Consider the following 640-nt stretch of genomic DNA (forward strand, 5'->3'; position numbering starts at 1 on the left):
TATTATATATATATATATATATATATATATATATGTATGTATATATGTATGTATTTGTCCTGGGTAAGACAATAAACTGCACCCTAGGGTGCCCTTGAACAAGGATAGCACCCTATTAGCTCCCTATACCAGGGTTGCGGTGAAACTGTCGGCAGCAGGGCAGTGGATATCTGGTGAAAACACCTTCAGTTCTACTGATTACTGGTTTCACCAAATAATATGTCTGGCGTATTACAGTGTAACTGTTTTAAAAGCGGCAGAGATAGTTCCTCCTAATTAGTTGGAGACTGCGAGTTGAGAAGGAGCCTGGGGGATTCCACTCAACTTTTATTTTCTCCTGACAAACCTCTACACCAATGATTAAATACAGAAACGATAATTCATACCACATCGCCCGTCGCGTGGGTTATCAAGGGGCGCGTTAGTTAGTGGGCAACCAGGCTGACAATGTTAAATATGCATCTGGAAGACAAAGAAGATAAAGAAAAACAGGTCCAATTAAGAAACACATTAAAAATCGGAACGTGGAACGTAAGGAAAATGAAAGAGATGGGTAAATTACATACTGTCTGTAACGAAATGGATAGATACAACATTCAAATACTAGGAATCAGTGAGACCAATTGGAAAAGTAATGGAA

The sequence above is a fragment of the Penaeus monodon genome, chromosome 5 (assembly GCF_015228065.2).
Source record: "Penaeus monodon isolate SGIC_2016 chromosome 5, NSTDA_Pmon_1, whole genome shotgun sequence".
Lineage (NCBI taxonomy): Eukaryota > Metazoa > Arthropoda > Malacostraca > Decapoda > Penaeidae > Penaeus > Penaeus monodon.